The 15,540-nt window shown below is 40.6% G+C and overlaps 2 protein-coding genes across 4 annotated transcripts in view; one reads left to right on the top strand and one right to left on the bottom strand.

The window, feature by feature from the left end:
• MTFR1 (mitochondrial fission regulator 1) overlaps window positions 1-9,131 on the bottom strand; it is a 58,389-nt gene extending 49,258 nt beyond the window's left edge. The window contains exons 1-2 of one of the 3 annotated variants that reach the window (XM_069100027.1): window positions 8,996-9,070; window positions 2,127-2,157 (exon numbers count right to left, since the gene is read on the bottom strand). The gene's annotated coding sequence lies outside the window, so the exon portion shown is untranslated. Of the gene's footprint in view, window positions 1-2,126; window positions 2,158-8,995 lie in introns of all 3 variants that reach the window. The other 2 variants (XM_069100025.1, XM_069100026.1) reach the window with 2 other exon arrangements.
• A 5,501-nt stretch (window positions 9,132-14,632) lies between these two features.
• Window positions 14,633-15,540, top strand: part of ARMC1 (armadillo repeat containing 1) — a 94,087-nt gene continuing 93,179 nt past the window's right edge. Inside the window, exon 1 of the mRNA XM_069100024.1 lies at window positions 14,633-14,895. The gene's annotated coding sequence lies outside the window, so the exon portion shown is untranslated. The remainder of the gene's footprint in view (window positions 14,896-15,540) is intronic.

Genomic DNA, 15,540 nt, shown 5'->3' with positions numbered 1-15,540 from the left:
CAACCCCTCTTAATACCAGTGCCTTCCCTCTGTTAATTATTTCCTATTTGTCCTATGTATAGTTTGCTTTGCAAATATTTGTTTGTACTGCCTTCTCCCTCACCGGACTGTAACTGTTGTAACTCTTTGAGGGAAAGGAGGGGTTTTGACCTCTTTTTGTATCCCCAGCACTTAGCACAGGTCTTTAATAAATGTTTATTCGCTGAATGAAACAGAAAATAAGACAGTACCTGATTTCAAAGAGCTTACATTCTAACCTGGGAGACAAAACATTTGAAAAGTTTCAAATGGAAGAAGTCAGCTAGAAAAAGCCTCATAGTCTTTTGGGTACAGTAACAAGGCAAAGGTTAATGTAATTTAACAGTCTTTAAGTCATTTCTACTGATAAATGAAATACATTTCTGATAACAGCAAAATTGGAAAGCCTTTTTTTGGTTCTCAATCTTTTTGCCCTTACCCCCTGGTCTTTGATACTTTTCACCATCTTTTCCTCTTGCATGGTGTTTCCTGCCTATGTTTTTAAGAAACAGCCCTTTCCTAGGTTTGTCTTCTGATGCATTTTACCTTCACAAGAGATCTTGAAATTTAGTTACCAATCTAGTTCAGATCCTCATCACTTCCAACCACCCTTCTGCAAAAGCTTCCTAATTAATCTCTCTGCCTCTGCTCTATGTTCCCTCTCTAATCTATCCTTCACACAGCTATAGAAGTGATACTCTTAAAGCACAGGTCTAACCACATCACCTGCCTGCTCTGGAATTTTAAGCTCTTTGCAATCTGGCTTCAACATAAATTTCCTGACTTATTTCACCTCACTCTCGCACATGCATTCTATTTGCTAGCCCAAATGGCTTACTCACTTCCCTGTTCACAACATTCTCATTCATCCCCATACCTCTACACAGGCAGCCTCTCTTGCTTCTGCCTCTTAGAATCCCTAGGTTCTGTTCAAATGCCACCACCTATATAAGGCCCTTCCTGATTCCTATTGGTGATAAATGATCCCTCCTACCCAATAATTTCTTTTTCCTCTGTACATATTTGGTGTATATTTATCTGTGTATATGTTGTTGTCCACTCCTCCCCCCCACCCTTCAAGAATGGAAGCTCCCAGAAGAGAAGAGCAGCTTTACTTTTGTCTTTGTGCCACACAACTTGGCACTTGGATTCAAAACAAGCTTAGTAACTTAATAAATGCTTCTCAAATTGAACAGGAAGGAAGAGCAATGCAGATTATGCAACAACTCGATTCATTCTGCAGACTGCTGCTACATAAATCTTTCTCAAGTTCTACCTTCAGGTCATTTTATTCAAAGAGCTAAATGGCTCTCTTTCAACCAGCACAACAATTTTTATACTAAAAAAATCAGGAACCATCATTTGACAAAAAATGTTATCATTTTATTTAAAATAAAAATTTTCATTCTATCTCTATTTTTTTAAAAATAGATTAAAAAAATGATTGCATCAAGTGATACCTCTTTTGAGGTATTCTTTAACTCCAGGTTCTTTTAGTGTTAAATTCCTTAGTTTATCAATATCATTCATGATCCTGCCCCACCCATTAACAGTAAAGTTTATTTCTTACTAGTCTCTCTTTCTCTTCCTGCCTCCCTCTTGTTTAATATTAGGTGCCCATTACTATTTTAGGAGGTATAAGAAACATAAAAAAATAACACATAAGTCATCTATCTACCTATCTATCTATTCACATCTCTTCCAACCATTCCAAGGCTGTTTAGGCCCACACTGATCTTATTGCATTCAAGGTCAACACCTTAGCACAGTGGCACACACAGGCAGTCCAAAGTATAATACACTATAAATTTACTATTTTTCCTTCTCTTCTTCCAACCCTACCAATCCCTGAATCTTATGTAAAGGCAACAGTAAACTTTAAAGGAGGGAACACCGAAATTAAGAAGACAAGAATCGGTGCATTAATGCAGCAAACTGGGCACAGAACATTTTGGGGCTATAAATTAGTACATTCATACACATGTGCACGTGCACATGTGTATACAGTTACATATTCCATAAATTCTGGTGCATAAATATGGAATAATCTTAGCAAAACAGGAAGTCCAGAAAATTGTGAAACAAACAAAAAAAAGAGTAATTTTCACCTGGAAAAACTGTTGATCTTCCTAAATGTTTCTGAAACAAACAAAAAAAAGTATTTAATATTTTAGAAGGAAAGAATATTGCTAGCTTTCCTTTCTCAAGGAAACTGTTGAACAATAATAGGACATGGTTTGGGGAATATTAATGTGCTATTCATAAAGTGCAACTGGGTAATAGTCTGGTGATGTGAATTCCAGTGTACCTGCTGGCTCTAATTTCCTCCTGTAAGAAAACCTAACATACTACATTACAGTGCAATTTATATTCCAGAATTTGATATAGTGAGGTCATTCTGGATACTCAATTGTTTATACCATTCCAAAAAAGGACTAGAAAATGACAAATGCTGGATAGGATGTAGAAAAATAGGGACACTGATGTATTGCTCATGAAGCCATGAACTGGTCCAATCACTCTGAAGAACAATCTGGGGCTATTCCCAAAGGATTATGAAAACCATGCATATCTCTTGACCCAGCAATATCACCACTTGGTGTGTGTACTAAAAGATTAAAGAAAAAGGACCTATATATACAAAAATGTTTTTAGCAGTTCTTTTTTGTGGCGGCAAAGAACTGGAAATTAAAGGGATGCCCATCAATTGGGGAATGGCTGAATAAATTGTAATATGGGATTGTGAGGGAATACTATTGTGCGCTAAAGAAATGATGAAGGTCATGGTTTCAGAAAAACCTGTGAAGACTTATAAGAGCAGAACTAGATGATCATCGTACACAGTAAAAGCAATATTGTATGATGATCAATTGTGAAAGACTTAACTATTCTGATCAAGATAACAATCCACAACAATTCTGAAGGACTCATGATGAACTCTTGATGATTCTCCAGAGAGAACTTCTGAGCTCTGAGTACAAATTGTAGTATAATTTTTTCACCTTTTTTTCTCCAACATGGCTAATATGGAAATATGTGTTGCATGATTTTTGCAAGTATAACTGATATATTTCTTACCTCCTGAATGGGTAGGGGAAGGATCAAAAGGGGAAAATTCGAACTCAAAATTAAAATAATGTATAAAACAAGTAATAAAAAATCTAGAAAATTAATTTTTTTTTAAAAAGGAGGACTACCTCTCTGCGTAGGAGTGCTAGGCTTCATAATGTATGTGTGAGGGTCTATTTTCTCCTCCATGTTGCACACTGGGATCTACAGGCAATGTGTCAAAGTGAAAACAAAACAGACCTTAATACTAATCAAAGTGCTTTCACACGCATCTCATTTGATAGAGATACCAATGAAACAGTGCAAACCTACTATAGTGCTGTTCTGCTCCTACCTTTATCTAGCCCCCAAACATGTGACAGTTTTGGTGAATGTTAACATTTTTAAAAGAAGTGAGATAGGTTTTCCCTCCCATGACAATGTAGCTAAGAAATAGCATGGAATGGTATTTATGGTGGCCTTGGAGATGAAGGATGATAGACTTCGGTGCAAAGTTCAGGGTTTACAGTATCTTTAACATTCACTAGCTGTTGTAAACCCAGGGAAGTCAAAGTTAACTCTCACTGAGTTTGTTATAATTCTCTAAAGCAGTAACTGGGGTGGAAGGTGGAGGGAGTTCACAGAATCACAGGATAGATTCTTAAAATAGTTTTTTTCCCCCTGAAAATATAAAAGAGCTATGAATCGAGTTGTATTTTCTCCCCCTGCTCCCAATGTCATATGGATGAAAACTTTAAAAGTTTCATTTTGATATTTTTTTGAACAAGTTCGCTAGTCTATGCAGTTCCCCAAATAATCTTGGGGATGAAGGGTGGATATAGAGCTGGAAGGCAGGAAAAACTTGAAGAAAATTGTCGAGACTATAAATATATTCTATCTTCCCATTAAAAAATCCATTCTGCTTGGTACATAGCGAGTGCTTAATAAATGGTGGGTGTGAGCAGGCTACAACATATGAATTTTGAAGAATGTAATTTTAAAAAATCATTTGGAAAATGTTTGATAGAAATAAATGGGCTAGTCAAGTTTCAAGAGAGGGGAATGACAGGGGGACAACCTAATACTCTACTGGTGTTCTCAAGGTGTCTGGAGACATTGAAGAAGAGCTCCAGCAAGTAGGGTGGACCCTTTGTGGAACGCTTATGGAGGACATAGGACATAGGATAGAGCTTCCCAAGATGAACCTGAAAGTATGAATGGGTTTTAATCTGCATTGTTAGAGAAAACATTTGGGTATTTGTGAATTTTTTTTTCCTAAAGAGCTCAAGGAAATGAACCTTTCTAGAAAGTACAAAATGCTGTAACAAACAGTGGCAGCAAAGCAATCAATCCTCATTAACAGTCTGATTGTAATAAATTATAATTGAAATGATGTAACAGCAAAAACATTTAATAATATAACTTCAGTACATAGTAAGGGATCTTCGGGGCCTATGCCAAGTGGTGATTTGATTTTTCTTCAAGACATTTATGATAGGATAGTTTATATACCCCATTTATATTCCATTTATAGATGGAGAAAAATACAAGCTAACTAATCTTTCAATCTAGTACTCTCTTCACAAAGTCACCCTGTTTTAAGAGCCCAGGAGTAACTGTACTGCCCAACATATTTCAGAGACAATAAATGACAAGATTAAAGAAATAAACCGGAAGCTTTTATATAGTATTAAGGCATCTTACAATCAATTCATTCACTCATCAGGAGTCAACTTTTGTGTGAATTTTAATTGACTATAATTTAAAATCACAGAACCACAAATATAAGAACTTAAAGAGATGACCATTGAGTCTAATCCCCTCTGTACCCCTGAAAAAAACCAGTCCTTGATCTGTGCTACATCTTTCCACAAAGTGAAACCGGTTAGAAGGCTTAATGAAAACCTGTATTTTCTACAAGCACTGTACTAATGTACAACTAGGGATACTTCCACTTCTAGATGTCAAGATTAAATTAATTTTAATAATTGAAATCCTAGGGATTTCTCGTTAGGGAATTTTTTCCTTTTATGCAAGGTCCATTAAAATTTCAAACTAATAGGAATTGTTGGCAAAGATTACAAAATAATTATTTCAATTTCCCTGTTAAAATAGTTAAGTGGCACTTGTACTAAAATATGTGTGTGTGGAGCTCATGCCACTAAGGAAATGATAATCAACTATGAAGCAGATTTTGAGCTGTTACTCAACCCCTCCACTTACTGAATCTAAGTTGTTCCCCTTCATTAATTGATCATCACAAAAAAATTAAAATGTTCACTACATAACTAGTTTCTTAATTGTGTGTATTTTTCAAAAATATATTTTAAAATGTTATAGAAATATAAAGTTTTTGTAGTAAATCCACATCATTGGAACTGATTTTCAACAATGTGTATATTAACTGAAAAAGAGAATTAAAAAAATAAAATAATCAAGAGTCAGGAGACTTGGGTTCCAGTTTTATTTTGGCCATTAAGTTGCTACGTGATTTCTGAAGACAAACTGAGTTTCACTGGGCTTCAGTTTTCTCATTTGTAAAAGGAAGGGGTTGTACTACACAAGATTAAAGTTCCATTTGAATTCTAAATTCTATGATCTTAAGTATAACATAAATATTGAAGTGACTACTATATAAAGACTAATTCATCAACAACTTCAGCGAACTATCTTGGTTTTAAGCCTGAATTTATTCTGGATAGATCTCTGGATCAAGAGATTCGGAAAATGAGGCAAGGCATGTTCTACTTAGGACACTCTTCTACTCACTTCACAGTAGCTCAGAGAAAAATTATCTGGGGAGAGTAGCTATAGCTATTAACTGAGAAAGCTTTAAAAGTTTTTTAAAAAAAGTTTAAAAGCCTTGAATTTCCCCAACTGCAAAAGTTTCAAAGGGCAATGGAAAAAAGTGATAACATTCTGAAGCTCACCACTCACCAAGTGAACAGAGAGCTAAATGTGGCAATAATAGGAATGATTTTCTTTTTCAATGTGAGGCACTCCTCTCACCCAAAATATTCAATCAATAAAGTCCTCAATCACTTATAAAATCCAAATTCAATCTGTCCAACAAGTCCTTTGACAATCAAATACCACCCTATTTCCCAGCTTAATCACACTACTCCCTAATACAAACTTTCTTAATCTGAAATGTTCTACTTCGTGTCCCCAGAACAAGATCTTGGCTTTCCCTAACCCCTTTCGTGATACTTGATATTTGAATAACAGTATTTCACTCCATCTTCATAACTCTACAGCGTAAGAGTTATCCCCGTCTTATTTATAAGAAAACTAAAATTGAGAGTTTAAGTGGTGTGGTCCAAAGTCACACACTAACTAGTTCTTGGCTAGCCTAGGCTGGAACTCAGGTACCCTGCTTCAAAGGGCAGTATTCTTTCCTTCTTTCTCAACCAGCCATAATAAAGAAATGAAGTATATTTTAAAATGTTTGCTATAGTTATTAAACAGCTTGGGTCTTCATTTAAAAATGATCAGTTTAATAGTTTACATTTAAGCCATTTTTATATGGCTTTCAAAACACAGCATATGCAAATTAACTAAATTAAGTTGCTTTTTACTTCACGATTCTTTTTTCTGTGGCTCAAGCCCTTAAGAAGCCCTTACTTCTGTTTTACTTAAACCAAGTATTATTGTTTCATTATAGTATGGTCTGTACTTCAGATTAATAGTACATTATATTTTATAGTACTTTAGGATTTATAAAACAATTTCCTCACAAGAGCTTTATGACACAAAGAAAAAGTACCACTACTATTTTAGAAAGGAGGAAATTCAAGGCTACTTAACTTATAAGAGATATATACTCATCTGATTCAAATTCGGACTTAATTATAAGTCCAGTAGTCTTTCTACACCATATAGAAGAATGACACTATTTCTGCTTGCTGAGATTATGGAGCTGGGCTGGGATTAGAGACAGAATATTAAATACCGAAAATAGAAAGTGGGTCACTTTGCTGAGAGAAGTAGAGTATAAAGGGGATAATGTGAAATAAATCTCAGAAGTGTGGATAACTGATTATTCACCACTAAAATCTAACTCTGATGTGTCACAGTGATGAGGGAAAGATTCTGGGTTCCACCCGACCAACAAGGAAAGGACCTCTGAAGAGGCTCAATTATTAAATTCCCAGTACTTCTCATGAGGACAGTCTAGCTAGGTGCTGCCTTAGAGTTTCCAGAGGGATAGCCATCAGGGTAATTTTCTTTTTCACGAAAACAAGGATTGTACTGTGGAACTAATTTGGAGCCTCCCAGCTATGTGTTTTGCTATCTACTACCTGTTTGCCCTGTTATCTCACTTAAAATGTCAGGGTAAACTAGCTTCATCCCTAAGGGTTTTTTCCTGTTCAAGATCTAGGCCCAGGGTTCTGAACTATGAACTTGTTTAAAACTTTTTTTGGTGATAACTGTACTTCAATATGATTGGTTTAATTTGTAATCCCATGTGAATTATTGTGTTGATTATTGTGAAAAGGGGTCCAAGACACAAAAAAAGATATTAAGATATAGGAAGAGAGAGTGGGAGAAAAGTAATAAGCATTTAATAAGTGCCAGACACTACCAATATTATCTCACTGGGTCTGCACAAATGATCCCCATTTTACAGTTAAAGAAGTGGAACTCAGTGCCATTTAGGTGGCTTGGAGTCAGAAAGATCTGAATTCAAATCCAGCCCCAGACACTAACTCTACCTAAATTTCCTCAACTGTAAAATGAGAGATCACAGTAGTCAAATACCACAAAGGATTATTAATAGGATCAAATGAGATATCTGTAACTCTTCACACAGTGCTAACATATAACAGGAGCTTAATAAATGCTCTCTTCCCTTCCATTCTCCCTCTCCTCTCCAAAGCCACCTAGCTGTTAAGGTTCCATACCAATGAAATCACAGGCATTTTTAAAGTTGGACATTTTACATTTTTTAAAATGTATTTTTAAAAGATGTTTTTGAGTTCCAAATTCTCTCCCTCTCTCCTGCCCTTCCTCCATCCATTAAGAAGGCGAACAATATCAATTATACAAGGAATACAGAGATTTTTAAGTTGGAAAAAAAGGCTATACATCATAATGGGAACCACCAAAAAATAAAAGTCATCTTCCCCCTCCTGGGTTCCTCCACAGCCGGGATAGAACCAGTCCTTCTCCTTAATCCCCCCAACACCAGCACTCTCGCTCGGCTCATCACCTCCAATTTATCCCATACCACACATGGGCGGTCTCCCCATTAGACAGGGCGCTCCCCGAAGGCAGGGGCCTCTTTGCCCAGCGCCTGGCACGCAGCAGCCACGTAACAAATGCCCACTGACCATCGGAACCCTCAAGGGCAATGACACCCACATTTCCTATGGGTTAAAAACACCAAAGGCCAACGTCGGGGAGCGGACGCTACTTTCCCGGCGCGTCACCGCTGCCTCCCCCCCGGCTGGCAGAGGCACCTTCGGGATCGGGGAGGTTTCTCGGCCGCGGAGTGACAGCCGGACCCGGGGGGGAGCCCATCCCCTCGCGGGGTGCCACGGAGCGCGCGTGGGAGCGGGTGTCCGAGGGTGCGCGCGGGGTGACTTCAAGTCACCCAAGGGCGACGTGTCGTTGTGGGCGTGTGTGGGAAGGCGTGCCCGCGTTGTTCTCGTCCGCCCCGCTCCACTCCCGCAGGCCCCCGCCCTGGTTCTGCCGGCTTCCTCTCCTCCCGCAACGGGGCTGCCGCCGCCACTGGGGCCCAGCGAATCCATAACTGCGGCTCCGCTGCCCTGGCCTCCCAGTCTCGCCGCTCCGACCACCCCGCCCCCCCCCCCCCCGTCCGGAAGTGCCAAAATCCAAAAGCCGCCCCCTCCCAACCTGGGCAAACGGCCCTCCTGGAACTCCCCCCCTCCTCTCCGGGACTCCCACCCCTACTACTCCAGCTCACCAGACCCACCGCCACAGCCAGCGTCTCCTTCACCGGCTTCGGACTCGGGCTGGGAGGTCCCAGGGGCGTCACCGGCAGACAGCCAATCCCCTCCCCACGCCGGTTGCGCCTCTGGCCTCCGTCGGCCAATCGTCTGCCTTCCGTTAGCGAGGGGGCGGGTTCCGGGTCCCGCGCGGCTCCTAGGGTGGAGAGGGGAGCCTAGGAGGGGGTCAGGGGAGCACCCAACTGGGGCCGAGGCTGCGCATGTGTGTGTTTTGGGTGTGGGAGCGGGCCAGGAGGCGTCACGGGGCTGGGAATGTAGCGCTGCGTCGCCCGCTCTTGATGCTTGCTTCCGTGGGCCGTCTCTCTTTGTGTGGCCTTTTGTTTCTTTGTATGAAATCTAGGAAGCTTCTTGTTTTGAGGGGCGGCCTTGAGGGAGCCATTCAGAGAAAGACCAGTTCTAAGCCTCCCCCTCCCCCGCCCCATATAGGTAAGAAGCCTTAACAGCGGGCTTGCGGACCCAGTTTTCAGTTCATCTTCACTAGGCTCTCGGATAATCTGGGACCAATGTCACTAAAAGTCACTAAACTTTAGTACTAGAGTGCTGTTCCGTGGCTCTGCACAGCCAGCACCTTGAATACATAATGAATGTAGTGAATATATAGTAGTCTCCGTGAACCCAGTAGTCTGTGTCTTTTGGATCTTTGTATTTCTGCACCCTCCGGAGAGTTTTCCTTCTGATGGGCTTCATCCTCTTGGGGTGACCACTGACATTCTGCAGGCACACTAATACTGGTTACAGAGCAGCACACACACGGTGGAATTTATAGCGATGCCCAATAACAGGGGCGCCATGTACTGTGGAGGGTAAAGAAGACAGACTGGAGAAGGAGGGGTAAGACTCATGAGCTCAGTGCGGCTTCACTAATGCACATTCATTTGGAAGGAGAAAGCTTGCAGGACCAGTTCATAACTGGTTGCTGTCAACACAGGTACTTATGCAACTGCTAATTACCTTTTGTGACAGATATTCAATATCTTTATGCTATTTACCCACTCTTTCCAAAGTTAGACCAGATAAATTAGGACTCTAATCACAGGCAAAATTACAATTGACATTCTATTCTATGGGTGCTCAATAAATGTTAAAACGAAACTTTTTTAGTAGGATTTCAAGTTGGTATAGGTCAAACTGAAGTATTTTACTTTAAAAGATTTGTATTGCAAAAATAATTTAGTAACATGAGCCAGAGACTTTATGGCTAAGCAGACAAGGACCCATTTGCCTTTCTATAGTTTTCTACATTTAATCATTTACTTTGAACACTTTAGAGATCTATTTGGCCTGAATCATCAGTACAAATGAAGCTCCTGATTTTGTGGTTCTCCTTAGGTTAGGGAGACATCTGTTGTTTTCTTTGTCCATTTACTACCACTCCCTCTTGTGGTCTTCAGGAGAAGAAACCATTCAATACAATCTAGCAAGCTAAATACAAATGCTCTTTAAATTTGTTACCGGCAAAATGGTACAATAGAATCTGAATAATTTTCTTCCCTTGGTACAGCTTGACTTCACCTAGATCCTATTAATTTCCTGAAAAGACATGAGAAGTCCTGGAGAAAACAGCCACCTGGGGAACACAGTCAGGATAAGAACTAATACTGGAGATGTAATGCTGATTTCAGTTCATTTAACAATAATAATAGAGGGAGAAGTGTGAATTTAGGAGTACCTTAGCTCCTGGATTAAGGACACACCCATTTTAGTTCCTGGGGCGGTGTAAAAGATTATTGTGTATAGAGCTAGGAAGATCCAGACTATATAAAGAGCAAATGGAAAATAATACAATGCAAAATGTTTTTTGACCTTTTCTCTTTGAGCCATTACTCTCTCTTTCCTGGGTTTCCAGTCATGGTGGCTTAAGGGTTGCTGGTTTAGATAGGTGTAATGTTAATGGGATTTTAAGATATTCCCCACCCATCAATAGGCCTCACTGGAGCCCATTAATGGAGGCTTGCTTGTGGAAACACTTTCACACCTTTTGCTAATTTCTAATTAGGTACTTGAGTCTGGAGGGTTGTGATACCTTCTGGCTCTGAGAAGTGTATATGTGCTCTGAATTGGTATTTTACTTTGGGGGCTCACTTATGAGAAGGATCTTGTGATTCCCTGGTTGAGATTCTGAGTGGCTGTATTTCAGAGCTCCCCAACTGCTCAGATGTAAAGGCTCTCTTGATCCAGGGATGTAGGTAAAGTGTATAGTTGATTCAGGCAGTCAGGGAGCCCTGTCTGTTGGTCTTTATTTCTCTATGTGTGTTTTTTCTGAAGTTCAGGGTCCTGACTTTTCCCTTGAACTAGTGAATGTAATTAAAAAAGAGTGTTGGACCCCTTAAACAGCTAATTTTCTTAGTAAAGCAGATCTAAGAACCTGTGCCAGCAACCATCCTGGATATACCAGTGTGGCTGCTACTACACAAGGGACCAAAGTACATTTTTAATTCCAGGGGTCAAGTTCCAGTCAACTACAGGAAGTGAGAGATATAACAACACAGTTCTTAGAAACATTCAAGTTATATCAGTAATTGTTTCTTTAAAAAATTAATTTGAATTGTCAAAGACTGAATATAAAACAATTTCAGCACAGTCTTGGGTAAGGAAGCATTAACTAACAAGCATATTTGTGGAAAAATTTGCCATGCCATAACTTTAGTTGAAAAAGTAGAAGGGTGGAAGGAAAAGAGATAAAGGTTGGAGAAAAGATAACAATATTTGTAGTCTAGACCTGTGTTTGAATACTGTTTCTGGCACTTAGGTGATTAAGTGTAAATCCCTTAATGCAAGCAGTTATTCAATCAACATTTATTAAGCCTTACTACAGTCTGTCACTAAGAATACAAAACAAGGCAAAAGAGTCCTTGCTCTCAAGGAACTTACACTCTAATGGGGGAGACAACATGTAAACAAACATATACAAAGCAAGTTATATCCAAGATAAATAGGAAATAATTAACAGAGGAAAGGTGCTGGAATTAAGAGGAATAGGAGAAGGCTTCCTGTAGAATGTGGAATTTTAGTTGGGACTCAAAGGAAGCCAGAGAGGTCTGTAGTCAGAAGGAACTTTCCAGGCATAAGGGAGAGCCAGAGAAAATGCCTAGAGCTGAGGAATAGAATGTTTTGTTTGTGGAAGAGCCAGGTGGTCAGTGTCACTGAATCGAAGAGTGTGTGTGTGTGAGTTCAGTATATAAAGACTGGAAAGATAGGTAGGCTCTAGGTTATAAAGGGCTTTGAATGGCAGACACAGCATTTTATATTTGCTTCTGGAGCGATAAGAAACCACTGGAGTTTACTGAGTAGGGCATTACATGACCAGACCTGTGCTTTAGGAAAATCACTAGTGACTGAATCAGTGATGGATTGAAATGGGGAGAGAATTGAGGCAGGCTTATGCACCACCAGGCTATTAAAACAATCCAGGAGTAAGGTGATGAACACCCATACTAGAGTGGTAGATAGTGTCAGAGGAGAGAAGGGGGAGTATATGATATAAACTTCGGCAAAGGTAAAATCAATAGGCCTTAGCAACAGCTTGGATATTTAGGGGAATAGATAATAAGTTCTGTTTTGGAGATATTGAGTTTAAGATATTTATTGGAAATTCATTTTGAGATATCTGAAAGGCAGTTGGAAATGTGAGATTGGAGTTCAACAGAGATTGGGGCAGAATGGGTAGATGTGAGAATCTTAAGCACAGAGATGGTGAATTCATCAGGTCCGTAGGACCTGATGAAATTACCAAGTGAAGTTGTATAGAAGGAGAAAAGAAGGAGGCCTAGCACAGAACCCTGAGGGACACTTATAGTTAAAAGCCTTGATCTAGAAGAAGATCCAACAAAGGAGACAGTGAAGGAGTACATGGGTAGGAGGAAAACCAGGAGAGAATGGTGTCTTCAAAACCTAGAGAGAAGAGAGTATCAAGGAAAAGAGTGGTCAACAGTGTCAAGGGCTGCTGCAAGGTTAAGGAGAATTAGAATTGAGAAAAGATCATCAAACCTGACAACTAAGAGATCATTGGTAACTTTGGAGAGGGCAGTTTGGTGGAATGATGAGTTCAGAAACCAGATTATAAGAGGTTAAGAAGAATGAAAGGAAAGTAGAATGCACCTATTGTAGAAGTGTAGAAGAGATATAGGACAGTAGTTACTAGGGATGGTAGGATCAAGTGAGGGTTTTTTGAGGATGTGGGAATCATTGACATGTTTGTAGGTAGTATATAGACCAGGAGAGATTGAAAATATTTGATAGAGTAGGGATGACCAAGGGGGAAATCTGTTGGAGGAAAGGTGATGGAATGGGATTGCTCCCTCAGATAGAGGGGTTAGCCTTGGTAAGGAGTAAGGCTGCCTCACCATGTGAGACAGGAATGAAGGAGGAAATAGTGGTAGAAGGTAATAGAAGATGAAGAAGAGGGGAACAAAGAGAACTCATGGTACATGCCTTCATTTTTTTTTTTTTCCTGTAAAATAGTAGGCAAGAATCTCAACTGAGAAGAATTGAGGGGAGGGAGAAAGAGCCATGGGAATTTTGAGGAGGTCTGAAAAGATTTAGAAGTGCATCTGTGCAGAGTGAGATAGTGAGTTGATGAAGAAGGTATAGTAGGATTTTCTAGCAATAGTGAGAGTCCAAGTTGAGATTATGTAACATAAATTTGTAGTGGACCCAGTCAGAATGGTTGGGTGATTTTTTTCCACCTTCATTCAGCAGTTTAGTTTAGCAGACCATTTGTAGCAAAGAAGGTAGCAGTTGGTGGGAGTGATCTGAGACTGAGCTTTGATCCTGTGTAATTTGAGATATGATAAGGGGGATAGTGATCCAAAATAGGAGGGCAGTGTAAAGTTGAATTGATGGTAAGCTTCAGGCTCCTCATCTGTAAAACGGAGATAAGGTATAGAAAACATTTTACAACTTTCAAGTGTTACTTCCATCGAATATTTCCATAGGTGAAACAGACTATAAACAATCAATTTATACTAAATATTCGGAATAAATAGGAAAATTTTACATAGGGGAATTGTTGCTCATATTGAGAAAATGTCGTTCAAAATTTGATTTCTGATAAAAGGACAGAAAAAATTTTGAGAGAAAAACGCTCTTCAGAGGGAGTTGTACTCATGCCTGAATTAGCAAAGGACACTTGATGGAGGATGGTGTAAATCTAGGCAGCACTCAGAAATAGTTTTTTTAAAACAAAACAAAAAAACCCCGCTTTTTGATGACTATTATCAAGATATTTGGTTCTTGTAAGTATTGTCGTACTTGTTCTAATAAAGTTAGCAAGGCCGAACAAACTGCTTCCTGGGAAATGTAGTTTTCCGCCCAGCCGCTTCAACTGGGAGTACTACAAATGCTCTCATGCCTTCAAAGCACACTGAATTCTGGGAATTGTAGTTCCAAAGATTAAACCAGGCCTTTCTTTCTAAGCCTCAAATTCCACGAGATTTTTCCTATAGGCAAAGCCCAGGAGGACGGTGAAGCGCGAGGTCCATTCCAGAGTTTCTGGTTTCCTATTGGCTCTTATCTTTATAAGGCCACGACTCTTTTTCCGCCGCAGCCAACGACTGTCGTAGCCTAAGAAGAACTCCGAGAATTGGCGGAAATTGATCTCGAGCTTACGGCCAATGAGCGCGCAGCTATGGCAGAGGTGATCGGGTCACAGGGGTAGAGTACCCTGTTCAGTCCTCTTCTCTGGCCCTTAGCTTTCTAAAGCCTTCTCCTCTAGGGGTTCGATTGTGGGTGGGTTTCCTCTGACAGCCGCGGCGGGGGCAGCGAACGGAGGCGCTTCCGCTGGCCCTGGAACGCTCCCGACCTTGCGGCTTCACAATGCGACGGGGCCTGGATGCGTGAAGCTGCCCGCGGAGCGTCGGTACGTTGGCACGTCCCAGCCCACCGGACAGTGAGGGAAGCTGGTGGGCAGGAGGACAAAGCGCCGGCCGGCAAGCCAGGCCGAGCCAAACGACCCCTGGGGCGTTGGGGATGGGTCGGGACCAATCTCGGCTGGGACTGCCGGCTCTGTGCGGCCTTCGTTGCTGCTCGGCCCGAGGTCTGTGGTTTCCCTCGCGGCTCCAGATCGGGTCTTTTTGGACACTGTGTGACTTATTGAAGACTTCGTCTTCAAAACGGTCCATCCGCCCCCATCCTTTCACTGGTCATGTCAGTCAGCACTTATTACTTATTCCCTTCTTGGTGCTAGGGGCAGTCGTGTGATTGGGCTTTAAGGGTACGAAGGCAAAAGCCAAAAGAAACACGAAACAGTCTTTGCCTTCAGGGAGCTTATATTCTACAAGGGAAACTGGAGGCACATATGAATAAGCAAAAATACGTAGAAAGTAGCTGTAAATTAATTTCTGGATGGGGGCGTGGAGAAGGAAGGCACTAGTAGCTAGGTCGGGGGGCGGGGAGAGGGGACAGTGAGCAAGGTTGTGCTTGAGCTGAGCTAAGAAGGGTAACCAGGAATGCGAAGGTAGAGACGTGAGGGTAATAGTACATTCCTTTGTACACCACCCTCCAT

This window comes from Petaurus breviceps, unplaced genomic scaffold (assembly GCF_028583685.1).
Source record: "Petaurus breviceps papuanus isolate PSGF00001 unplaced genomic scaffold, PetGlider_PUasm1.0 38, whole genome shotgun sequence".
Classification (NCBI taxonomy): Eukaryota; Metazoa; Chordata; class Mammalia; order Diprotodontia; family Petauridae; genus Petaurus; species Petaurus breviceps.
The sequence above is the reverse complement of the archived record's forward strand: the minus strand, read 5'-3'. Positions and strand labels throughout refer to the sequence as shown.